Source organism: Gossypium hirsutum, chromosome A12 (genome assembly GCF_007990345.1).
Source record: "Gossypium hirsutum isolate 1008001.06 chromosome A12, Gossypium_hirsutum_v2.1, whole genome shotgun sequence".
Classification (NCBI taxonomy): domain Eukaryota; kingdom Viridiplantae; phylum Streptophyta; class Magnoliopsida; order Malvales; family Malvaceae; genus Gossypium; species Gossypium hirsutum.
This window is the reverse complement of record NC_053435.1, coordinates 58862051-58889196: the sequence shown is the minus strand read 5'-3', so window position 1 is coordinate 58889196 and position 27146 is coordinate 58862051. Positions and strand designations below refer to the sequence as shown.

Here is a 27146-nt window from a genome sequence, read left to right as displayed (position 1 = left end):
ATGATTTCTTGAAAATTTGAATAATCGATCTATAAGTAAATTAATTGTTTGCATTGCTTAAAACTTACTAAGCATTGAAGCTTACTCCGTGTTCTCTTTTCCATTTCTTATAGATTTATACTTTAGCTCGAGTTGGAAGGGTCGGGGATATCATCACACTATCGAGTCATTATGTGAGTTGAGAAGATTGTATATCATCATGGTTTAAGGCATGTATAGGATAGACTATAGGTAAAATGATATTTCGACTTGTATACATTATAGCCATGCGAAGATGGCTTGCTCATTTTGTTTAGAGAAGCCTTATAATTGAACTAATGTGGTGAAATGTTTTAGTTATAACTTGATAGTATTTAAATTGTTATTAGATATTCAGTTATGTTTTGATAGTGAGTCATTTTGGAAATTTATAAGAGCTCCTATGGAAAATCAATGAGACATGTTTACATTGTTGATAATTTATGTCTGGTAAGTATCTTTGACCTTATAGAAGTTTTGTTCAGTCAAGTAATACCTCATAACCTTATTCCAGCGACGGATACGGGTTAGGAGTGTTACAATATACAACCTTTAATACTCATACAAAGTTTATATTTTAAATAATTTATACACACACCATTAACCTAATATCAATTAACTAAGCACTTTAAAAAATTTTCTTTAACTATACACACATTCGGCAATGAAAAAGACAATTTAACAAACCTTAAATTCAACTTATAACAATATATACTCAATATTCAAAGCATTTAACATCACTTCATCATAATTTTACATCATGGCCGAATGCTCCTTTTAAACCATTTACCCTCACAAAGCATAAATTTCACCATCAAACTTACAAAGCTTATAATCCCATGAATTTTAACACCATAATATCTATCCAACTCTCACTCATTAACTTCTATCATAAATCTCAAAATCTATAATTTTTCTACCCATGACCGAAACCTCCAACAACACCAAAAATCAAAAATATACTTCATGGGTTTAAGGTAGAACCAAGAAAGGAACTCATAAACATCAAGATATAAGCAAACTACCATGAACTTACCTTGGATTTTTTTTATCTACAATGACCGAACAACAAGCTTTCTTTTTCTATCTTTGAGTTTCGGCTAAGTTAAGGAAGAAGATGAACAAAACACATTGTTTTTCTTTTTATCATCTTTTCTTATTTTAGTTAATTTTTTATTTCATAATTTAAGCCATTAACTATTATAATATTAATATTAAATGTATATATGGCTAATCAACCATCATCATGGCCGGCCGCTTACTTAAAAATGGGGAATTTGACATGCAAATCTCCATATTTTAAGCCATGCAATATTTGGCCACTACACTTCAACCTATCACATTTTCAAAGTTTCTCACATAAGTCCTTTTTAATTAATTTCACATCTAAATGAGAAAAATCAAAGCATGAAATTTTCACACATACACTTTCACTTATAATAGGCATAAAATATAACATTTAATTATTTTCGTGACTCAGTTTTGTGGTCCCGAAACCACTTCCTGACTAGGGTCAAATTAGGGCTGTCACACCTCCTCACACGGGCAGACCACACGACAGTGTCAATTTGGCAGAATCGAAGCACGACTCACACGGGTAGATCACACGCTCGTGCCCATTTAATAGGTTTGACCACGGCCTGAAGTAATTGCACACAGGCGTGTCACACGGGCGTGTCCCTGCCAAGCCCAAGTTTAGTCCAATTCAGAAAAGGCCAATTTTGAGGGTTCTTAGGCATTCTAATGGCTATAAATACACCTTATAGGAGGAGGAAAATGGACCACACAAAGAAGGAGGCAGGGAGCTGCTCAAGGAAAGCCGATTGATCCATCTCAGAAGTCAGATTCCTCTTCAAGACTGAAGATCTCCCCTCAATTTCCCTTCAAGAGTTTTGGGTTTTTCTTTATGTTTTGTATTCATTATTCTTCTGAGATGTTTACCTTTTAAGTTATGAACTAAAACCCCTAAATACCTAAGGGGAGTGAAACCTAAGACAGATCTTGTTATTATTATCTGAATTGTATGATAAATATTTGACTTGTTCTTAATATGTGTTCTTAATTCTTGTTTTGATATTCCAGGATATTGATTCAAGCTAAGCTCTTATTCAGAGGAGGAATAAACCCTATCTAAGAGCACATTTTTCATAATTAAGCGGAGTTGATTGCGCGCCTAGAGATAGGGTGACAAGATTTTGCCGGATTAGGGTGAAACCTAATAAGGGGATCCATAGATCGAGTTAATGCAACCCTAGGAAGTTAATTAGAAAGAGATTTCAATTATTCAACCTAGGGTTAGATGTTGTTAGTCTCGAGAGGGATAACAATATAACTTAGGGATTTCTACGGATCAAGTCAAATGAATAAATCGTCCGATTCAGAGTCAAATAACAAGTAAAGTCTAGGTGGATTTTTCCTTAGGTATTGTTTTAATTCAATCGTTTTTCCAAAAGTAATTACCCAATTCTATTTTCTGTGAATTCTTAGTTTAATTAATTAGTTAGTTAAAAAAAACCCCATCATTCTTAGGCTAGATAATAAAAAGACAGTCATTACTAGTACTTTTAGTTCCTTTGGGTTCGACAATCCGGTCTTGCTAAAGCTATACTACTGTTCGATAGGTACACTTGCCTTCATCGTGATAATAGTTAGTTTCAAGAATGATTCATTATAAATATTTAAAACCTATCACGAATATCACGTATCAAGTTTTTGGCATCGTTACCGGGGAACTAAGATATTAGGAACACTCAATTTTTATTACTTTAGCCATTTACTTTTACTGCAATTTAAATTTTATTCTAATTTTTATTACTAATTCTTCTTTTTCTCTTTTTTCTGGTAGGTTCTTATAGTTTATGACTAGAAGAAAGCTGTCAGGACCATTACCTTTTGACAGTGAGATCGATCGCACAGTTCGCAAAAACCAACAAGAAATAAGGCGAAGCTTAAGATATACAGAGAACGAGCAAGAGAACAATATTCAAACCACAACCGAGGAGATGGCTGAAAACCAAGAAAATCCGTTACCTCCTGCCATTGCTGTTAATCAAAATCCTGCTTCGCGTACTATGTATGATTATGCTAAACCTAATTTAATAGGAACTGAGTCAAGTATAGTTAGACTTGTTATTGCTGCAAATAATTTTAAACTAAAACCTAACACAATTCAAATGATACAACAGTTTGTTCAGTTTGATGGTTTGCAGGACGAGGATCCCAACGCTCACTTGGCAAATTTCCTAGAATTTTGCGATACCTTTAAAATTAATGGCATTTCTGATGACGCCATTCACCTTTGGTTGTTTCCCATTTTGTTGAAGAACAAAGCTAAACAATGGTTGAACTCGTTACCATAAGGGTTAATCACTACTTGGGAAAAAATAGCCGAAAAGTTTTTACTACAATATTTTCCGCCGGCTAAAATGACCAAAACGTAATGATATCTCTTCTTTTGTGCAGATGGATTTAAAAACACTCTACGATGCATGGGAGAGATACAAGGACCTTTTGAGAAGGTGCCCTTACCATGGGTTACCGGTTTGGCTACAGGTCCAAACGTTCCATAATGGCCTGAATCCTTCGACTCGACAGATGATTGATGAGGCTGCTGGAGGAACTATCAATAATAAGACACCTGAGGCGGCTTACGAATTTATTGAGGAGATGTCACTGAATAACTACCAGTGGCAAGTTATAAGAACAAAGTCGACGAAAGCAGCTGGTGTTTTCAACCTCGACACGGTTACTATGCTATCTAATCAAGTAGAACTCTTAAATAAAAAGATTAATGGTTTGCGTGGTTCTACTCAGGTACATCCAGTGATGAGGTGCGATTCGAATGGAGGAGGAGCATGCACAGAATATCAACCTTTTCAAACCTAGCATCGAGGAGGAACAAGTCCAATATATGGGTAACAATAACTCTAGATCCCAAAATAACCATATAGTAACACTTATAATACAGGTTGGAGGAACCATCCCAATTTCTCGTAGGGCTGTCAAGGAAATCAAAGGCCACAACATCCTCCGGGTTTTCAACAACCACTCTACAAAAAGGAAAAGAAGTTGAACCTTGAAGAGATGCTCTCAAAGTTTATATCGGTGTTAGAAACTCATTTTTAGAATACCGAGACAGCACTTAAAAATCAACAAGCATCGATCCAAGGGCTCAAAACTCAGATTGGACAGCTCGCTAAGTTAATTTTCGAACGACCACAAGGTAGCCTGCCAAGCAACACTGAATCTAACCCAAGGGAGCAACTCAACACGATTGCCATTCAAGGTAAGGAAGGGTTAGTTGCAAAACCAAGGCCAGAAACGGTGGTAAGCAAAGATAAGAATGAGGTCTGCCAAAATGACCTAAAGCCGGTAAGTACAAAGTATAAACCTCGTGTGCCATACCCTAATGTGACATGGAAAGACCGCTCAGATGAATAATTTGGTAAATTCCTTAAACTCTTAAAAAATATTACACATTAACTTACCGTTTATTGAAGCTCTATCGTAGATGCCAAACGCAATGAAATTTTTAAAGGAGCTTTTAGCAAATAAGAGGAAGTTGGATGAGGCTTCGCATATGAAGCTAAACGCAATTCGCTCAGCTATTTTACAGAATAAACTACCCAAAAAATTGAAAGATCCAGGGATTTTTACAATTCTTTGCTTAATTGGTAGTTTAGATGTTAATAATGCATTAGCTGATTTAGGGGCTAGTATTAACGTCATGCCTTACAAAATGTTTAAACAACTAGGTCTTGGGAAACCAAAATAGACTAGTATAGGCATTCAATTAGCAGATAAAACTATAAGATTTCCTAGGGGTATTATTGAAGATGTGATAGTCAAAATCGATAAATTTATATTTCCCGTTGACTTCGTTGTTTTAGACATAGAGGAGGATAGCAACACTCCTTTGATTTTAGGAAGGCCCTTTTTAGCAACTCCTAGAACGATTATTGATGTTGGCACAGATGAGCACACGCTTCGTGTGGGAGATGAAACAATCACCCTTAAAGCTCGTAATTCCGGCAACACATCGAAAATTGAAGGTGATTGTCTAAACCATTCCACTAAAACTGACAATATGGTGCAACCTACTTTGCAGGAAATGAGTTTGAAGGAAATACATGAGCCATTTTCAAGCAATAGTAGATGACCTATTCATGAAGAACGAAGGCTACAAATCGAAGAGTTAGATGAATGGCGGACACATAAACCGAGAACACACGATAAACCAAAACTACGTCAGAACAAGCTCAATACCTTTCCAAATCAACTTAAGGTTGGATATAAAGTTTTATTAGATGTCGTAGATCCTCACATTGTCATTGCCAAACCGAATGAAAAAATTCCTCTTATGGTACTTAGCATTTTCCCATTCAATACAGTCGAGGTAAGTCATCCCAAGTTCGGCACTTTTAAGGTAAACAATACCTACCTAAAACCTTATTTTGATGAGATTCATAGCAAGAATGAGGAGTATAAACTCCTCGAACCACTATGACCATTCAATGGAGAGGTAAGTCTAGCTTAGACTTTAAATAAGCGCTTCTCGGGAGGCAACCCAAGCACTAACAATATTACTTTCTTTAAATTTTAGTTTTTAAAATCTAACATACTAACCAAATCATTGAAAACAGGCTTTTCAGAACCACATGGCCAGACACACGAGCGTGCTGTAGGCCGTGCACATACCACGGGATGCAACACGATCGTGTGATATGGTCGTGTGAAAATAGGGCAAAAAATTTCTTCCCCAACACGGGATACGATAAGTAGCCACGGCCGTGCGAAATGGCCATGGGTGAAACTGTCAATTTAACACGGGTGTGCGCCTGCATACATGGGCGTAGAAGAAGCGAACGGAGATCAACACGGCCATGCAACATGGTCGTGTACACCAATGCTCCTAATTTTGAAAACTATGAAATGCACGGGCAAAGATTAGAGCATAAGGGTGTGCCTCACGGCCGTGTACCCCAATTTCTCTATAAACACCTAATATTTATTTTATTCTATTTTTATCTCTATATTTTGCAATTATTATTTTTATTTCCTTTTAATAATATTTTATCCTAAGTTTTTACAATTTTTATTCTTCGGCTATTTCACTACGAGTAATTATGCTTCAGTATACCTCTTATAGAATTCCTGGTTTTATCACAGTCATAAAGAGCTCCTAAGCTCATCATCACATAGGAACTAAAAACTCCACCGGGAAAGGTTTTCCATAACTGCCATGTCCTGCTCGACTACGACCATAGCTACCACCAGATATAATATTGTTTTGGCACAGGACTTATGGACTAATGAACCTCTACCACCACCGAAGCATCCTCCTCCACCCTCATGCCGATTATTCTCTAAAACTCCAGTTCAAGGAAATTCATGCATCACTCAAGAAGTTTCACTTCTCTCCCTATCTTATTTTTATATTCTTTTCTATATATCTATCTTCGTACATTGAGGGCAATGTACATCTTAAGTGTGGGGGTTATCCATTTCATTATCAGAAAAATCCCTAAATGATTGCCTTGTTCTCTTGAAAAGCTCTCATATCATGTTTAGGATAAATTTTGATTGATTTATGATTTTTATTGATATATCTTAAATTAAACCATAGGGATTCATGCATTGATTATTTAAACTTTAAGACATTAGAGAATCAAGCATGATAAGTTGATTTTTAAGAATTTAAAATTTTAAGTTGTTTCCCCAAGTTTAGGTATTATCTTGAATTGAAATCCACAAGTTTAAGCATAAAAAAGCCATAATTTTTTGTGAGATCTTGAGCCTTCAAGAGCATCTATTATTTCTTTCATGCTCAGTTTCATTATGAGTGTGTCAGTATTGAATTGGTATTCTAGAACTTGCTTGATTATGCATGTCAAGACCATGTCATTTGATTTGATATGTCAAAATGATAAAGACACTTAGGTTTAACCCACTCATTCCATAAAAGCCTACATTCACAATTAACCCTTAGTGAATCCCCTTGAGCTTAACAACCCATTCATTGATTTACCCTCAATATTAACCCATAACTCATTATTGTTGAAATCCCCTAAATTAATTTGATCCCTATTTTTGTCGAGATTTGAGTTGGAATAGTTGCTTAGTTATGTTTTATTATATTTTGTAATGTAACTTGTTCTTAAAAAAAATACATGTATACATATTAGTAGTAGTGATCTTCTGAGCTAAAGAAGTTAAATTCCATATTCTGATAAAAAGCTCTGTTGTACGCAATTGATGACTAGTCATTTTTCTAGTTAGGCAATTTTTCAATTCAATCTCGATTCTAACCCTTTCTTCCAGCTTGTGACCACACCCTCTAACCAAAACCACGTTACAACCCTCTAAAGACCTTTTGATTGATGTTTCATCTCAATTTATAGTGGTGGAGATTTTATTTTCACGCAAGCCTATGGTAATGACTTTTCATTATTGACTATTGAGTGCTTCATTTATTGTCCTTAAACACCTCGAGTGATTTGAGTGAATCTTTAGTGAGCATTTGAAATTCTGTGATATTTTGAATAAAAGGTAATTACTTAGATAAGGGGAGACACCTACGTTTTCATGATAAAATGCTCAACTTGGAATGTTTGAAACTTTGATGTTCTTTCAGTTGAATTTTCAATGTATGATTGTCTATGGATTATTTTGAAATATTATCAATAGAAATTATAAGTTGAGAAGAATTTATTTTGATTATGAGTTGAGGATTTTGCTTGAGGACAAGCAAATGCTTAAGTTTGGGGGTATTTGATAAACCATAATTTATACATATTTCTATCCCATGATTAGCACATTTTATGGATGATTTTTCCTTAAAATTGGTGAATTCGATGCTCCTAATGCCTTAATTTCATGTTTTATACTTAGGTGAGCATAGGAGAGTGAAAGGAACGAGAAACGAGCCAAAAATGGAGAAAATGGACCAACGTACGAAATCAACACGGCCTGGACCTCTTCACAAGGGCAGACCACACGACCGTGTCAATTTGGCAGAATCGAAGCATGACTCACACGAGTAGATCACACGCCTGTGCCCATTTAACAGGCTTGACCACAGCCTGAAGTAATCGCACATAGGCGTGTCACACGGGCGTGTCCTGCCGAGCCCAAGTTTAGTCCAATTCGGAAAAGGACAATTTTAAGGGTTCTTAGGCATTCTAAAGCCTATAAATACACCTTATAGGAGGAGGAAAATGGACCACACAGAGAATGAGGTAGGGAACTGCTCAAGGAAAGCCAATTGATCCATCTCAGAAGTCGGATTCCTCATCAAGACTGAAGATCTCCCCTCAATTTCCCTTCAGGAGTTTTGGGTTTTTCTTTATGTTTTGTATTCATTATTCTTCTAAGATGTTTAATTTTTAAGTTATGAACTAAAACCCCTAAATACCTAAGGGGAGTGAAACCTAAGATAGATCTTGATATTATTATCTGAATTGTATTGTAAATATTTGACTTGTTCTTAATTCTTGTTTTGATATTCTAGGATATTGATTCAAGCTAAGCTCTTATTCAGAGGAGGAATAGACCCTGTCTAAGAGTGCATTTTTCATATTTAAGCGGAGTTGATTGCGCGCCTAGAGATAGGGTGACAAGATTTTGCCGGATTAGGGTGAAACCTAATAAAGGGATCCATAGATCGAGTTAATGCAACTCTAGGAAGTTAATTAGAAAGAGATTTCAATTATTCAACCTAGGGTTAGGCGTTGTTAGTCTCGAGAGGGATAACAATATAACTTAGGGATTTCTACGGATCAAGTCAAAGAATAAATCGTCCTATTCAGAGTCAAATAACAAGTAAAGTCTAGGTGGATTTTTCCTTAGGTATTGTCTTAATTCTATCGTTTTTCCAAAAGTAATTACCCAATTCTATTTTCTGTGAATTCTTAGTTTAGTTAATTAGTTAGTTATAACAAACCCATTATTCTTAGGCTAGATAATAAAAAGACAGTCATTACTAGTACTTTTAGTTCCTTTGGGTTCGACAATCCGGTCTTGCTAAAGCTATACTACTATTCGATAGGTACACTTGCCTTCATCGTGATAATAGTTAGTTTCAAGAATGATTCATTATAAATATGTAAAACCTGTCATGAATATCACGTATCAGTACTGAAGGTGGAGCATTGCTCTCGGCTCCCTTGGACTCATCTTGTGCTTGATTGGAAGACATTTACTATATTCAAAAACAATTAAACAGTTAGGAGATGTCACACTATTAACATTCGTATAATGGCATGTATAGCGAAACTTAATACTCTCTACGGTAGTCCTAGAACCGACTAAACCGTAGCTCTGATACCACTAAATGTAATACCCCTTACCCATACCCGAGACCAGAACCAGGTACGAGGCGTTATAAAATTTTGTTCCAATTTGAAACCATTCAAACAACATCTTAGCATCCCTATTATGGGCCTAGAAGGTCCAAATCATACATTGAAAAGGGTCCAGGATTAGACCAAGAACTTAAGAAAGTTCTTAGAAAATTTTCTAGGTTAAGCCTCACATGCCCGTGTGGAGGCAATGAACACTCCCGTGTCCTTTGGGACATGCCCGTGTCCTACACCCGTGTTGAATTTCTAAAAATTATTTTCCATTTCGAACCTACAGAGGTTTTCACACAGCCAAGCATACGCCCGTGTCCCTGGCTTGTGTCCTTCACACGGCCTAGACACGCCCGTGTGATCACCCATGTCCAAAAACTCGAGCATTCTGTTTATGACATCAGCATGCATTTAGGGGCACACAGCTAAGACACAAGTCCATGTGCTAGGCCGTGCCCTCCATATGTTCGTGTGCTAGGCCGTGCCCTCTACACGGTTGAGACACACGGTCGTGTCTCTACTCGTGTGTTTACTACAATGCATTCTGACTTAAAATTTTTAGGTGCAGGGGACACATGACCATACCACACGCCCATGGGGCGATCCGTGTGTCACACATAACCTAGACACACGCCCGTGTGTCTACCCGTGTGGACATTGTTAGGCAATTTTCCAAGCCTTTGGTCACCCTCTATCAACCCCATACTCTTATAGGTTCCTATAATACATAACAAGGCCTAATTTTACATCTTGAATGACTTTGATAAACCTCATTGTATGTAAACCTCATTTCATCGGTTTTACACATGCTAGGTTATTCCCTTTGTATTAAAGATTTTTGTGTCTTAAAATACTTTTAAGATTGGCTCATTATTATTACTCTTTGCCAATTATGACCTAGTCATCCCATGTGATTTGGTCACATTACATGTATAGAAATGTGGTAGGCCATATTTCATTCTCACTGACACAATTGAACATAAACATACACAAATTTGTAGGTCATAATCTATATCAAAATAAGCCAATTCCCATAGCCATATACAAGTGAACATGAGTACCTTTACAAGCATTCATATTGGCAAATCAAATGACACCTGTAACAAAATAAACAAAAGGCCTATACATGCCATTGATCAAAATAAAAGCATCTATATACCAAAGCTGGACAAGATGATAGTGTGTTGAATCTCCGACAGTTCCAATCTTTATGAGTCCTCGAGCTCTATAAGATAAGGAAAAGAGAGGGGTAAGCATTTACATGCTTAGTAAACCCGAATAATTGGAAAGTAAACTTACCGATTAATTAGCATGCAATCATATTAGGCAATAAGACCAACAAGCACGGAATGGTTTCCCTATCACATGCACTCAATCAACAAGATAGTCACATAACAATGCACCATGTAATAGCCCGATTTTGGGCCTAGCCGAAATAGTGGTTTCAGAACCACTATTATGAGGCTGGAGAAAATTATTTTAATGTTATTTTATGTGTTATGATGTGATTTTATAATTGCATGTTAATTTTGGTATATTAATTTTAGCGATTTCTATTCTAATTTCGAAAAAGGACTAAATCGCGTAAAAAGTAAAAGTTGTGTTTTAATACCTAAAGGTGTTAAATTTCCTTGTATCTAAAATTGGGGGTTTTTAATGTGAAATTAGGCCATTGAAAGAGTGATGGCCTGCCATGAGACAAGGAATTAAATGGTCAAATATGTTAGGTAAGTGTTGGGTGACTTATTTGACAAATAAGTAATAAAATAAAGAAAAGAAAATATTATCTTTTCTTCATCTTCTCTCCACCGATTTTTTCAGCCAAGAAAAGGGTTTAAAAGCTGGAAAATTTTAGCAAAGAAACTCCCATGCTAGTAGGTTGTTTTTAATGTCTTTCTTGATAATTTTTGCATTTTTGGAACCCTAAAGCATGAGCTTTCAAAAGAGGGGACTATTTTGCAAAATGATTAAGAGTCTAGGGTTTTTCCATGAAAGCATATGTGTTGTTTACTGAGTTTTTATGGAATAATATGAGTCTTGGTAGTGTTATAAACAACTTTTATAAAAGAAGTTTGCATGAAAACACCTAAAATGGGGTATTTTGCAAAGTTGTTAAATATGTGTAAATGTGAGAAATAATTGAATTTTTGAGTTTCTATAGTTATGAAAATGGTTTTTCTAGGCTTAATGAGTAAGAAAATGTGATAAAAATCATTTTACGAGCCTAGGAGAAATTTGGTAATTTAGGAAAAGTATAGGGGCAAAATTTTGTCATTGGACTAATTTGATTAGTATATTGTGTTAATAAGTTAAATGTGATGTTATAGATGATGAAAAATGAGATCCGGGCTTAGAACGAGGAAAAACAAGAAATTGATGTTTAGGCCTCTTTTTACCAATTTGGTGTCGAGGTAAGTTCGTATGACTAAATAAGCATTTATCCATGTTATTGTTAATATACTTGAATCTATCTTGCTTTGGTTATATTGAATTATATGTTGATGATATTGAGTATGATGAAAGCGATGCCAAAAGTTAATAACATTCACGTGATGGTAGAAGACATTAGAAATTCAATAGAATATGATATCCCATAGAAACGAGTAAGTCGTATGTAAATAATATAACTACATCATTATTACACATATTTGAATTGATATAGCATAACTTGCTTGATTGTGGAAATGATTATGTATGATGAGAATTGATGTAGAGGAACCTTACGGTTGAACCTTAGGAATAAACAGATATTCATGCCATGACATTGGGCGATGTGTGTGTGCTAGTGTAAGACATGTGTGGGACATGCATCGGCCACATTATGAGAGCCAGTGTAAGACCATGTCTGGGACATGGCATCGGCATTGAGACAGAGCTAGTGTAAGACATGTCTGGGACATGCATCGGCCTCAAGATGTAAGCCAGTGTAAGACATGTCTGGGACATGCACCGGCACAGATATGTGAGAGCTAGTGATAATGCTCTAGAATAACGTATTTTTATGTATTAATCATGTGTTTATTCTGAGCTTGATCCTACTAATTTGAGCTATTTATGTCTTTTTATCTTTTAGGGACTGATTTGGAGGCAAAAGTAAAATTAATGGACAAAAGTGCGAATTTGGAGACACAATAGGCTGATATACGACACAGGAAAAAGATTGTGCCAAAAGTGCAAGCATGGAAGACACAAGGACTAAAAACACAAAAAGAAAAGATTTTATTCTATAAGACTCCATTTTATTTATATTAGGATAATTATTAGGATTATTTAAATTTTAGGATTTTATTTTAATTTTTTTATTTATCTTTAATTAAATGTATTTATCTTTTTAGAATTTAAGTTAAATTAGACTATCTCCCTAGCACTATAAATAGGGGGTGAAGTGACTCTATTTGGGTTCATCTTTTTTCTGTAAACACTCTCCCCCTGAAAGTCTAGGCTTTTGTTTCTTCATATTTTCTTTCAATTAAATTCCTTTTTCCATTTTTATATTTATTTTCTTTTCACCATTATCATGAGCCACTAAAACTTATCTAGCCGAAAGTTGTCAATATTCCCCAAAAAGAGTTCTTGAGGCCTAGAATCCGTACTTAGCCTTTTCGTCAAGTATTTATCGTTTCTCCGCACTACGGGCTGACGCTTCCGTCCATGGCCCTTAAGAAGTAAGCTTTTCAGCATATGCAAAGGCGGTCGCTTTGTATGTTTTGGAAGGATTGTACAGTCGGTTCGTTAACTTACTGCGTCAGAGGTTGGCGAGCCAAAGAGACAAAATGGCGTGGGATTCGCCATTGAGAAGCGTTGATCTAGCATAGATTACTAGCTAGAGTCAGGTTCCCTAAAAATCGTAAGTCTAATCTTTGGACCTGGTGGTCGTAGGCATCCTCTTCCACTATAACTGGCTTACTTGAGTTGAGAAGGGTCATTTAAAAGCCGAGGATCGAACCCAAGGCGGAATGAGACAACTGGAGGCTGGAATCTACCAATAAGATTTTCTTTTCCTTCAACTCTCTTTATTATTTTTTATTATTTTCGTAATCACAATTTCAGCCAAATTTAGATTCTTTTTTTTTCATTTTTTTTCCAAATCAAATCTTTAATTCTGTTATTTTTATTTTTATTTTGTCACGCAGGTTTTCTTGGGCAAGATTCTACCCAAGATTTTGAAAAACAAGTATTCGTATAATCTGGTCCCTGAGGATTCGACCCTACTTCCCCTTTACTATTATCTTTACTATTATTTTTACTATTTTACAAGGAATAGGATATTTTTGGTGCTCTCAACGACCGCATCAAATTTTGGCGCCATTGCTAGGGATCGGTAACGTACTAATCTTGTTTTTTTTTTTGTTTCTTATGACCAGATCTGCTCTAGGAATTCTTGCATTTGATTCAGAGATTGAAAAGACTGCAAGAGCTAATCGCAAGGAAACAAAGCTAAAGAAAAAGCAGTCAGCAGTGGTTGGAACTCAAAGTAATCCACCGCTAGAAATCAGAATCGATGACGAAGCAGAGTTTAGGGTTAACAAAAATCCTACTCAAACTTTTGAAGGCGAAAAAGTAGAAGTCGATTCCTCAGAAGAAGTGCTTAACGCTAGGGTTGACGTAAACCCTAATTTAGCACCTCAACCTATGGCTCAGACAATTCAGCAACTGGCCAAAACGCTGATAGAACAACCACCACTATGCATCGGGTATCCTACTATGGATACTGATTTTGAATTAAAGTCAGGCTTGATCCAGCTACTGCCAACTTTTTAGGGGTTACAGAATGAAAATCCCCACAAGCATTTGAAAGAATTTCATATGGTTTGCCTTAGTATGAAACCTCAGGGGGTAACTAAGGATCAAATTAAACTGCGTGCTTTCCCTTTTTCCTTAATAGATTCTGCTAGGGAATGGTTATTTTATTTACCTCCTGGATCTGTAACGACTTGGGATGATCTGTCTTGTTTATTTCTCAACAAGTTTTTCCCAGCGTCTCGTGTAGCCGAGTTAAGAAGAGAAATTGTAGGAATATGGCAAAAGGATGTAGAATCTTTATATGACTATTGGGAGCGATTTAAAAAGTTGTGTGCAAGTTGCCCACAATACGGTATAACAGAATAGTCTCTTCTCCAATATTTTTATGAATGCCTGAAACCCATGGAGATGAATATGGTAGACGCCGCTAGTGGAGAAGCGTTAGTTAACATGACTCCCCAACAAGCAAGAGACTTGATCTCCACAATGGCTGCAAATACTCAGCAATTTCGAGCCAATCCTGAACCCCCTAGAAGGGTTCATCAGCTAAGTAATTCAACCTTAGAAGATAAAGTTGATAGACTTGCTAATATTGTGAGCTTTCTTGTTGCAGAAAAAGCTAAATCAGCCCGAGTATGCGGAATATGTGCTACACTTGAACATACAACTGATGCATGTCCCAGTTTGTATGATGATACTATGGCTCATTTAGATGCTGCGGGAAATTTTCCTGGGCCACCACAAAGGCGATACGACCCTTATGCTAACACCTACAACCCAAGATGGAGGGACCATCCTAACTTAAGTTATGGGGCCAATCCATGATATAACCAGCCATGCCAAAATCGAGTTCCACAGTAGCCACAAGATTCAGGTAATTCTCTAGAAACATTGGTCAATAAATTAGTAGCTAATATGCTTGATTTTCAACAGAAAACCGAGGCATCTATAAGAGAATTGATCATATCAATTGAGAAATTGAACTCTCAAGGGAAGCTGCCATCACAAACAGAACCTAATCCAAGACAACACGCAAATGCATTGACGTTGCAAAGTGGAAAGGTACTAGAACCAATTCTTGATAGGAATATTGGCCAAGAAATCACCCAGGAAAATCCCGAAAACAACGAACAGGTCCGAGCAAAGCCCCCACTGTCGAAAATCCAACCTCCATTCCCAAGATGATTAAACCAGTGTCAAAAAAGTAAGGAAGACAAAGAGATCCTCGAAACATTCAGAAATTTCGAGATCAATTTACCACTATTGGATGCCATTAGACAAATTTTGTGGTATGCCAAGTTCCTTAAAGAACTCTGCACCAACAAACGAAAATTAACAGGTAATGAAAAGGTAAGTGTTGGTGAGAATGTATCTGCAGTGTTACAGCGGAAAATGCCAGCGAAATGTAAAGATAGGGGCATGTTTGCAATACCTTACAAAATAGGCCATTTAGGAATTAAGAAGGCTATGTGTGATTTAGGGGCCTCCATAAACGTCATGCCTTTTTTCGTTTATGAATCACTTAACGCGGGTTTTTGGACAAAGACAGGTGTTATCATTCAGTTGGCAGAAAGGTCCATTATGCATCCCGAAGGAGTCCTTGAGGACGTATAAGTCAAAGTCAATGGGCTTATCTTCCCTGCAGATTTCTATGTGATAAAAATGGATGAGGATAACGCTCCTGGGTCTTCAGACATCTTGTTGGGGCGACCTTTCTTTAGTACTACAAATACTAAGATTGATGTATGAAGCGGAACCCTCACGATGGAGTTTGACGGGGAGATCGTGAAGTTTAACGTTTATGGCACTATTAGTCACCCAAGTGAAGTCTTGGACGTAAACCGTGTCGACATAATTCACTCATCAGTAGAAAAAACTTTTGAGTCATCTTATGGAGATAAATCTAAAATGATGTTTGATGATTTTGAATCTGTTAATAAATTATTGGCTCCTAGGGATACTAAACTTCTACCTTCTGTTGTGCAGGCACCAGACCTGAAATTAAAACCACTTCCCGAACATCTCAAATGCACATTTTTGGAGAATGATGAGACCATTGCCGAATTAAAAGGGATCAACCCCTTGGAGGAAACTATGGAACCAAAGAAAAAGTCGCAAGGACGATTAAACCCAAATATGGTGGACGTGTTAAAAAATGAGAATTTCCAAGCCCATAAGAACGAAAGAATTCAGTTGGAACAACCCCAATACTAGTTAGGGCGTCAAGCTAGCGACATTAAACAAGCGCTAATTGGGAGGCAACCCAATTTTTATTTTTATTTTATTTTTCTTATTATTTTATTATTTATTATTTTCAGATATTAATAAAATTCTCTTCTTTTATCTAGGTAAACCGAAACAACAATAGGGAGAACTCATTACCATAATGCGCGACTGATAGTAATAACACGGGGAGTTCCTCTACACCTTTTTCTCCTATTTTATTTATTCCACATCGAGGACTATGTGTTTTAAGTAGGGGGGAGGCATTCCTCATTATTTCTGTCATTTTAGCTACTGATTTGTTTGTTGTTGCCCATATAATTTTTTTTGAGAATATTTTGCCTCTGTTCATGCCTAAGAATTTGACCACGACTTACCCACTGTTTGACCCACATGCATGAGTCTTATCTACTGAGTTAATTATGATTTTGTTGATAGATTTCATCTCCACTGTTTTATTTCTTTTAGTTTAAATAATTATGATTTATGGAGTTAACCCTAACTTGATTTTGGTAAATTTGATTAAGTCTAAATACAAAGAGGACACTTAATACAATTGCATGCTTAAAATATGTTCATGACTATTAAGGTGGTTATTGAAACTTATTTTTGACACTTGATTGTTTTTCCTAAGTCCTCCAAAATTAAAATTTTGTTTAATAAATAATGTTTTCGTGGTTATGAGTATAGCTTAAGACGTGACTAGCTGAGTAACCGGGGTAGGGTGCTTGGGTTGTCATCCTATTTCGCGTCAAAAGGTTGTGTGACGTGTTAGGTAAAACTTTGCTAACCAGAATTAATTTCTAAGAATGTGTTGGGCTGAGTAACCGGGGTGAGGTGCTTGGGTTGTCATCTCTCTTCGCGTCAAAAGGTTCGATATGTTCCTAGGAATAATAAAAAAATTAAGAATGTGCTGGGCTGAGTAACCGGGGTAGGGTGCTTGGGTTGTCATCTCTCTTGGTGTCAAAAGGTACAGTATATTCCTAAGTAAAAATAAATAAAGTAAATTAAAATTCTATAACAAAAAGAAAAAAAAAAGAACAAAAAGAAAAAAAGTCATATTAATAAAATGTGAGGACTAAAGGTAAAAACGAATAGGGTGTCTTGATAGGTTTGGTAATTACCTAATTTTCATGAAATAATCCTAGTCGATCTTACTTTTGTTTGTGTTAATTGGAATACTTTTTCAATTTTATTTAAAGCAAGCTAAGGGTTCTCTTTGTTTTCATATGCATTTTGACTAATTTTTATAAAACTTTGGAGTAGTATTTCTTTCATGGTAGGATTTAATTTGCACAGTGGACAGGAACCATACTTGAGGGCAAGCATGGGCTAAGTAGTGGGAATTTGATAATGCTCTAGAATAACATATTTTTATGTATTAATCATGTGTTTATTCTGAGCTTGATCCTACTAATTTGAGCTATTTATGTCTTTTTATCTTTTAGGGACTGATTTGGAGGCAAAAGCAAAATTAATGGACAAAAGTGCGAATTTGGAGACACAATGGGCTAATATGCGACACAGGAAAAAGATTGTACCAAAAGTGCAAGCATGGAAGACACAAGGACTAAAAAAACAAAAAGAAGAGATTTTATTCTACAAGACACCATTTTATTTATATTAGGATAATTATTAGGATTATTTAAATTTTAGGATTTTATTTTAATTATCTCTATTTATCTTTAATTACATGTATTTATCTTTTTAGAATTTAAGTTAAATTAGACTATCTCCCTAGCACTATAAATAGGGGGGAAGTGACTCTATTTGGGTTCATCTTTTTTCTGTAAACACTCTCCCCCTGAAAGTCTAGGCTTTTGTTTCTTCATATTTTCTTTCAATAAAATTCCCTTTTCCATTTTTATATTATTTTCTTTTCCACCATTATCATGAGCCACTAAAACCTATCTAACCGAAAGTTGTCAATATTCCCCAGAAAGGGTTCTTGAGGCCTAGAATCCGTACTTAGCCTTCTCGTCAAGTATTCATCGTTTCTCCGCACTACGAGCTGACGCTTCCGTCCATGGCCCTTAAGAAGTAAGCTTTTCAGCATATGCAAAGGCGGCCGCTTTGTATGTTTTGGAAGGATTGCACAGTCGGTTCGGTAACTTACTACGTCAGAGGTTGGCGAGCCAAAGAGACAAAATGGCGTTGGATTCGCCATTGAGAAGCGTTGATCTAGCATAGATTACTGGCTAGAGTCAGGTTCCCTAAAAATCGTAAGTCTAATCTTTGGAGCTGGTGGTCGTAGGCGTCCTCTTCCACTATAACTGGCTTACTTGAGTTGAGAAGGGTCATTTAAAAGCCGAGGATCGAACCCAAGGTGGAATGAGACAACTGGAGGCTGGAATCTACCAATAAGAATTTCTTTTCCTTCAACTCTCTTTATTATTTTTATTATTTTCGTAATCACAATTTCAGTCAAATTTAGATTCTATTTTTTTCATTTTTTTTCCAAATCAAATCTTTAATTCTGTTATTTTTTTTATTCTGTTACGAAGGTTTTCTTGGGCACGATTCTGCCCAGGATTTCGAAAAACAAGCATTCGTATAATCTGGTCCCTGGGGATTCGACCCTACTTCCCCTTTACTATTATCTTTACTATTATTTTTACTATTTTACAGGGAATAGGATATTTTTGGTGCTCTCAATGACCGCATCAGCTAGTGTAAGACTATGTCTGGGACATGGCATCGGCATTATACCCTATGTTTGAGGCTTAGTGAATATCCGATAGCTTTCCGAATGGTTCAACGGTGAGAGTTACAGTTTAAACTAAATGAGAAAGGTTATGACCATATTGTGAGTGGTACAGGTACTTACATGAAATTGAGCATGTGATTAGTAAGGAATGAATATGAGCATGTTGAGTAACACAGGTATGTATGCCGAGCTCATGAGAAATGATTTCAGTTTATGATGTACATTTGATGAAGATGTAAATAGGTAATTCATGCCTATGGGAATGATTTTGTGATGACCTTGTGATTATAGGTGTATACTTATGATGTATGAATATGTAGCCTTACCAATGTGGTGGAAATGAATTAATATGGTATGATAAACTTAGCATCATTAATTTATACTAAAATAGTTTTAGACAGCAGCCATAGTCCGACTTTTAAAATACACTAAAAATAGTGGAAAATAAGTTAGAGGTTGAATAAAATATGGTATTAAAACTTATTGAGTCTAGTTTCTTATAAAAGAAACCATGTAAGAAAAATAATTTCCTATAATGAGATATTCGAATTTGTGTGAGATAGAGTCAGAATGACTTTGAAATCCCCTATTTTGATTTGATAACATCATTATAAATTGTAAAAAAATAGTTATGAGTTATAATTTATATGTTTAGAATCCTTAATGAGTATATTTTCACTAGAAATAGACAAGAACATTATTCAAGTCCTGCTATGAGATAATTGAACTTTAGTGCAAAAGGGTCAGAACTATCAGACAGTGAATCAGGGGTAAATTTGAGGAATAAACTGTACTATTTGGCTAAACAAAAAATTATAGAAATTTTATGGTAGAAAGGTACGTGAGTCTAGTTTCAAGGAAAATTAACGAAACTTAATTTAGAGTTTTGTAGCTCTAGATATAAATATTTTATTGACTGATGTACAAGAAGATAGCTTATCATGACTTGAGAATATGTTGGGAACTTGGATAAAACATGTTAATGAGTTGCTTATTGTTTTCATATGAACTTACTAAGCATAAAGCTTACCCCTTTCCTTTCCCATGTTCTCTAGGGTTTCCAGATTTGCTCGGGTTGGAGTTCGTCGGAGATATTATCACACTGTCAAGCTATCCATATTGGTGTAAGTGATTTCAAGTACTTTGAGTCTATGGCATGTATAAGAGTTTAAATATTCGAGCATGTGATATTATTTTAGCTAAATGTATTGGTTTATTTTGATTATTGGGTTGTAAACCCATTTTAAAGATGCATGCATGTGCTATGGACTTACGTGATGAGTTTATAATGATTATGGCATGAATGTGGTAAAGATGTGAGTAAAATCTATGATATCTATTGCATGTGAAATTGTCATGGTCATGGCATGATAGGAATGTAAATGTAACACCCCAAACCCGGCCCAGACGTTATGGCTGAATCTGAAGTGCCACATTGGAGTTGAAAACCCACGTTCCGTTTTAGTGTTTTAAAAACCATATATTTTGTTGAGTTAACAAAGTGTATAGAAGCAGGGCACCAGGTAGGTATCCGAGACAGAGGAGGTGAGCCATGAAGGCTGCTTATGTACCAAGCTCTTTGATTGGATCAAATCCTAGACATGCCCACAACCATAGCCACACTTTGTTATATCGAGTTTAAATTTGTTTAAGTGGACGTCTTTGATAAATCAATTAATCGTGGCGTCGAGCTATTTTGAAAACAAGTATCATTTTGAAGACACGTCCTAAGTCTAGCCCATTTGAATAATTATCAACCAGGTTTAAAGTTATTAAAATTAAAATAATCTCGAAAAGAAATAAAAGGAAAGTTAAAATGGCCTTATTACAACCCCAAAATAAATAATAATTAAAGGAAATTTAATGAAAACCAACGCTTATTTAAAAGTCCAAAGGCGATCACCGTGGCTACTCTGAATCCCCTCCAGCCCAAGTCCCCACATCAAGGCTCACCTGCAAGGTTAAGGAAAGGGGGTGAGTTTGGAAACTCAGTGTGCAACAAGCCCCTTTCAGAGCCCAAAACAATAACAGCCTGTTGGGCCTAAGCCCAAATCCAATCCAACATGTACTGGGCCATAGCCCTTTTCACACTTCATATTTCGTAACACTGGGCCGAAGCCTTTACTGTAAACGGTATGGCCCATAGGCCCATTTCAATATCACATGTAGTGTCAATGAGAGAATGCAAGCCCATTTGGGGAGACTACTCAACCCACCATCCACTACTCTCCACCCGTACCAACCAACACACCATGTGGGGATTAACTCGACCCACCCCGCCATAACTCTCCACTGGCAGCATAGCTGCTTTACCATTTAACTGGAGGCCTAGCCTCTTTTAATAACTGGGGCAAAGCCCTTTTAATAACTAGGGCATAAGCCCTTTTAATAACTGGGGCATAAGCCCTTTATCATAACTGGGGCATAAGCCCTTTTACACTTCCTCCATCCATATAAAAACCCAACCCAATGCATTTATGAATACATCATGTGCGTATCATACATATCATGTGCATATCATACATGTCATGTGCATATCATACATACCATGTTTATCAAAATCTCATGTATTAAATTCATATTTAAACCCTAGGGGTATAATGGTCATTTTTACCTAGGGGCAAAACGATCATTTTCATATTATAATGGTAATTCTGTAATTTTACCGAGAATTAGGGTTTCCATGTTCATTAACGGTTACTAACAATTCATGTGTGCAAACAGTGAGTCTGGCCCATTTTTAGCGAAATTGAGTTATTGGGCCTAAAACCCTTAGTGGGCCCTACTTAGCCAATTTCGTCATCTAGGCCTATTTAGCCTATATTCCATGACAGTTTTATCAGTCTCGATGCGTAATTTAACTAGTTTTCATATTCTACCAATTTTACCCAAATGGGCCCGAAAGCCCAATGGGCCCCATTTCGGCCCCTCGAGGCCCAAATTACCGAGAACGCCAAAAATCACATTCTTACCGTTTCCATTGTTCCCGAACATCATCTCATCGATTCTAACTAACTAGTGAGCGTACGCTTGCTCACAAGTCCTCGAAATTCCAGAATTTCGGCATTTCGGCATTTATCGCTTTAAGCTATGAAAAAGGGTTCGTTACACACCTGTTTGGCGATATTCCTTGACGAGATCTCCTACACGATTTCTCCTATAATCCATCGTTAATAATCAGCTTCCCATAATTGAACCAAAAAAAATCATCTAATACTAATACTTACACATTCGGCCACCATCCATAATGGCCTTAGGAATCTTACCTTGCCGCGATTGATGACTAGGTCTAGCCACTCCGATGATCCAAGCTACTCCAAGTCGACACTACACCTTGCTGCCCCTCCACTAAATAAACCACAAAAATATTAAAAGAAGACCCCATAAGGCCTATACCCATATTCGGCCACCTTCCTAAACTAGAGGGGTTTCGGCTTTTGGCCAAAAGTTACTCTTGGAATCGTTTAGAGTTCGAGCACTTACCACAGTATTTCTTCTCTTGAATCTGTATGCCTAAAAGGTAAAGGAATTGAACGCCAACAATTGAAAAGGAAAGAAAAGGTTGCTGGTCACAAAGAATCGGCACCCCCTATCTTCACTGATTTCGGCTTTTTGCGGTATTTCGACAGAAGTAGAGATAAAGGAAAGAAATAATGGGTGAATGAAGGGAAATAATGGGCTGGTTTGAAAGAAAGAGAAGGAAGAAAAGATGGAAGAAGAGATGGTAGGTTCGGCTGCGAAAAGAAAAAGAGAGGAGAAGACTAACCTCAAGGGAGAAAACGGCACACCAATACCTAAGTGCCGAAAATCCCTAACTAAAACCCCTCTGCCAAAAATCCCCTCTCCAATCTCCCTTATTCGGCCAACTCTATCTCCATATCAAATCCCTAAAATCTCTCCCTTTATCCCTCCTTAATCTATGCATTTGACTTGATCCAACTCTCCTCTTACAGAATCCCCTTAGGTTCCAACACTTACCCTTCCTGCACATAAAAATAAATACTCTTTGTGACAACCCGAATTAGGGCCTAATCGAATAGTGGTTTCTTGACCACAAATCTGAGATAGAAATAATCATTTTATAATTATTTTGGGGTTTATGGTATGATTTTATGATTTCATGAAAATTTCGTGATGAAATTCTGTGCATTTCGCGCTTAAGTTGAGAATAGGGACTAAATCGAATAAATTGTAAAACTTGTGTTGTAGAAGTTTTTAGTATGAAATTGCTTTGGGATATTAATTAGGAGGTCTTAAATATCAATTTGACCCATTCTTAAGTTATGGACAAAAGTTGGACAAGGAGGGAATTTTTTTGAAAGTTTAGTAGTAAGGGCATTTTGGTCATTTGTATATGAAATGAAATAAAATGGGAAAAATAACACAAAATTGGTTATCATCCTCATTAGTTGCTGCCAAAAATTGCTCTCCTCCATAGCTAGGGTTTCTTCAACTTTCAAGCTTCATAGTAAGTGAATTCAAGCCCCGTTTTTAATGTTCTTCATATTTTTGAAATCCTCGTAGCTCTATTTACTTATTTCTACCATTAGTTCGAGTTAGGGTTTATGTTTAAAAATTTACCCATGAATGATAGGCATGTATTTTGTTGTTTGATGGTAGAATATGAATGTTTGAAGTTAGGGGAACGATCTTTTCTAAGCGATTTTTAACGAAAACGAACAAAACGACATAATCGATAAAAATACCTATTGTTCATAACTATGTGTTAGAGTGAGAATTTGATGTTGCCATAGAAGAGAAAAATGATCAGTAGGTCATTAAACATAAGAATAAGGGCTGAAATTAAATTTCCAGGCCTTGGGGAAAAATCGTAATTTTGTAAAAGTTAGGGGCAAAAATGTAATTTTTGTATAATGTGATTTTTGGATTAAAATAAATAGTTTGAGTGTTAAATGAGCTAAATATGTTGTTATAGATCAAGAAAGGCGTGGAATCGACCTCGAACGGGGAAAGGAGAAAGTTTTGGACTAAATTGCAAAATTCCTATATTTTGCACCGAGGTAAGTTTGTATGTAAATAATACATTAATTTCATTTACATTCTTATATTTCAACCTATTATATGTATATACTAGCTGATGTTGAAGTATAAATTGACTATTAAAAGAATGGAAATAAATAATAGAGAGATCCCGGTTGAACATTCAGAAAAATTGAATAAAATAGAGGGAGCGTAGCTAGGTTACATGTATGATGCCGAGTGCACATCATGTGTACAAGAAAGCTACGAGATACTATGTAGTAGCTAGGTCACATGTGTGATACGGGATGTATCCCATGTAGACAAGAGAGCTACGTGAGAGATAAATGTAGCTAGGTCGCATGCGTGATTCCAAGTGAAGGACACCATGTAGACAAGAGAGCTACGAGACAAATCGGCTAGGTCGCATGAGTGGTACTAAGTGTTCACCATGTGTACAAGAGAGCCGAATTAAATGAAATATGATGGTGGGGCTGTGTGCTGAAACCATCAAGTATCGAGGATTAATCCGAATTGTTCAACGGGATGGTTTTGTGGAAACAATGTAGTCATGGACCTACACTTGTGATGTATGAAATATGGTGAAAATGATTTGTGGTATATATATATGTAAGTTAAAATGAGGTTAGTATAAAGAATGTGTGAAAGAATGGAATTAGCATTAAAACTGTTTTGGACAGTAGCAGTGATGTGATTTTGAAAATTCACCAAAAATAGAAGGAACTTAATTAGAGGTTGAATGAGATGTAAAATTAAAGCTTAATGAGTCTATTTTCATATAAAAGAAACAGAGAAAGCAAAGAAATTCTATATTTTTAGATATTTACAATTGTGTGAGACTTGCTCAGGATGACTATGTAATCCCCTGTTTCAAATTTGAAAAATCATTACAAATTTTAAAAAACAAATTAAGAAATATAGTTTATATGCCTAAATTCCTTATTGAGTCTAGTTTTAAATGAAATAGGTTTCATGGTTATTTTAATTGTATACTGAGAGAAATTTAATTCGTAGTGAACAGAGGTCAGATCAGTTGAGCTGTGTAACGGGGGAAACTTTAACTAATAAACTGTACTAACTGGCTGTACCAAAAATTCTATAAAAAAATTAGTAAGAATTTTTATGAGTCAAAATTTAGGGAAATTTTACGGATTTGAATTTCGAGTTTTGTAACTCGAGTTATGATTTATTTAGTGATCATGATGCAGGAGGGACAACTTGATCAAATTGGAGTAAACAATAAAATTAAAAATATGACATAATTAAGTTATGTTGTGAACATATTAGATTTCTTATTTGTTATTTATATACCTACTTACTAAGCTATAAGCTTACTTTCTTTTCTCTCCTTTGTCTTATAGTGTCATTCAGCTAGCACAGGAGTCAGAGATTGTAGAAGATCCGCCCGCACTATCAATACTCTTGGTATCTGAACTCAACATTTTGAAATATGGCATGTATAGCAGACTTAGTTATTTTGTTACGTGTCATAATTGTCTAGGTTTAAATTACTACTTATAGTATCAAACTAATCATTTTGTACGAAGCCTTTGAAGTTCGTTTGTATTGTTAATGGCATATGTTATAATGATCAAATTGCACGCCATATTTTTGTTGGGTTTTATTTAATAGCATATACTATAATTTGTTAATACCTCGTACCCTGTTCCGGCGACGGATACGGGTAAGGGATGTTACATTTAGTGGTATCAGAGTTATGGTTTAGTCAGTTCTCGGACTAATAAAGTGTGTGTAAAAGTCTAGTTATAAATGCAATAAAAATATTGTGATAGTGTGGTGACTCCTGATTATTCTAAACTGTGTTTTGTTTTAATATAGTAATGGATCCTGAAGGAACTGCGGCTGATGATGCTGCTAGTAATACGCCGGCTCCCGCACAAGGGACCACGCCTGTGGAAAGTAGACCTGAGACATTGAGACAGGGAGATGAGGCTCGGGATGCCTTTCTCAAAATGATGAACAATTGGTATACTGAATTTATTCGAGCAAATCCAAATGCTCAACCTCCTCCACCCCCTCCTATACCTCAGGCGATTCCTGTAGCTGCTCAAGGCATAGATTTGGTAAGAATGAACAAGCCTCCGGTTGACAAGATTCGAAAACAAAGGGCCGAAGAGTTTAGAGAAAAGGTCGATGATGATCTTGAGAAAGCGGAATTCTGGCTTGAAAATTCTACCCGGGTATTTGATGAGCTCTCATGTACACTCGAGGAGTGCTTAAAGTGTGCTGTATCACTTTTGAGGGATTCGGCCTACAACTGGTGGAAGACTTTGGTAGCAGTGGTGCCAAAAGAAAGAGTTACTTGGGATTTCTTCCAGGAAGAATTTAGAAAGAAATACATAAGTCAACGATTTATTGATCAAAAACGGAAGGAGTTCCTTGAATTGAAGCAGGGCAAGATGTCTGTAGCAGAGTATGAACGCAAATTTGTAAGACTCAGCAAGTATGCCCAGGAATGTGTGTCCACCGAGGCCATTATGTGTAGAAGGTTTGAAGATGGGCTAAATGAGGACATTAAAGTGCTTGTAGGAATTTTGGAGTTGAAAGAATTTGTAGTATTGGTTGATCGAGCTCTTAAAGCCGAAAAATTAAACAAAGAAAGAAGAAAAGCTGCTATTGAGGCTTGAGATGTTAGAAAAAGGCCGATAAGCAATCCATTTCAATCTCAATCAAAGAGGCCCAAAGAGACAAACCCTCGAATGACAGTTTCAATTGGGGATTCACACAGAGATCGTGGTAGAGCATATTCAGGGTCTAAAGCTCAAGCTACTTCGGTGGCAAGTGTGGGTAATGTGCGACCTAGAAAACCCGAGTGTCAGCAATGTGGCAGGCAACATTATGGTGAGTGTTGGGGAACCGAGCGAGCTTGTTTCAGGTGCGGTTCTCGCGAGCATTTTATTCGAGATTGTCCGGAGAAAGTTAAAGAAGAAAGATTTCAGAGTGCTAGACAGAATACCACCGCTAGTAGAGGTAGACCACCGAGAAATACTGGAGGTGGGACTAGCAGTAAAACTGTGATGAAAGATTCAACGACAAGATCAGAAGCTAGAGCACCTTCTAGAGCTTATGCTATACGTGCCCGA

The 27146-nt window shown here is 36.4% G+C and overlaps 1 non-coding gene across 1 annotated transcript; it reads right to left on the bottom strand.

The window, feature by feature from the left end:
* Positions 1–3450: 3450 nt before the first annotated feature.
* Positions 3451–3554, bottom strand: LOC121212071 (small nucleolar RNA R71). The gene has a single exon (XR_005907281.1). It is a non-coding gene; the product is annotated as a small nucleolar RNA R71 (small nucleolar RNA).
* Positions 3555–27146: the final 23592 nt, after the last annotated feature.